This window comes from Sinocyclocheilus grahami, unplaced genomic scaffold (assembly GCF_001515645.1).
Source record: "Sinocyclocheilus grahami isolate Dianchi unplaced genomic scaffold, SAMN03320097.WGS_v1.1 scaffold256.1, whole genome shotgun sequence".
Lineage (NCBI taxonomy): Eukaryota > Metazoa > Chordata > Actinopteri > Cypriniformes > Cyprinidae > Sinocyclocheilus > Sinocyclocheilus grahami.
The window spans coordinates 339773-340081 of record NW_015505435.1 but is presented as its reverse complement, the minus strand read 5'-3'; positions in this window follow the sequence as shown (position 1 = coordinate 340081).

Genomic DNA, 309 nt, shown 5'->3' with positions numbered 1-309 from the left:
TTCTGTCATGAAAACAAATTCCTCGTATGTGTAAACATACCTGGCAATAAAAACTCATTCTGATTCTGATTCTGATTCTGATTCTAATTAATTCCACTATATCAAATCTTTTAAGTTGTGCCTCAGGACAGACACATATTATGAGAGAAATTCTTAGTTATTTGAAGATAACAGGATTAGAAAGTAGAATTTAAATTTCATATTAACACTACCGCTTGTTTTATTTCTTTAAAGTTTATTCCCCCCCCCCCCCCCCCTCTTCTCCTTTTCTCTTTCCCCTCTCCTTCCCCCCTCCCCTGTGTGCGCGCT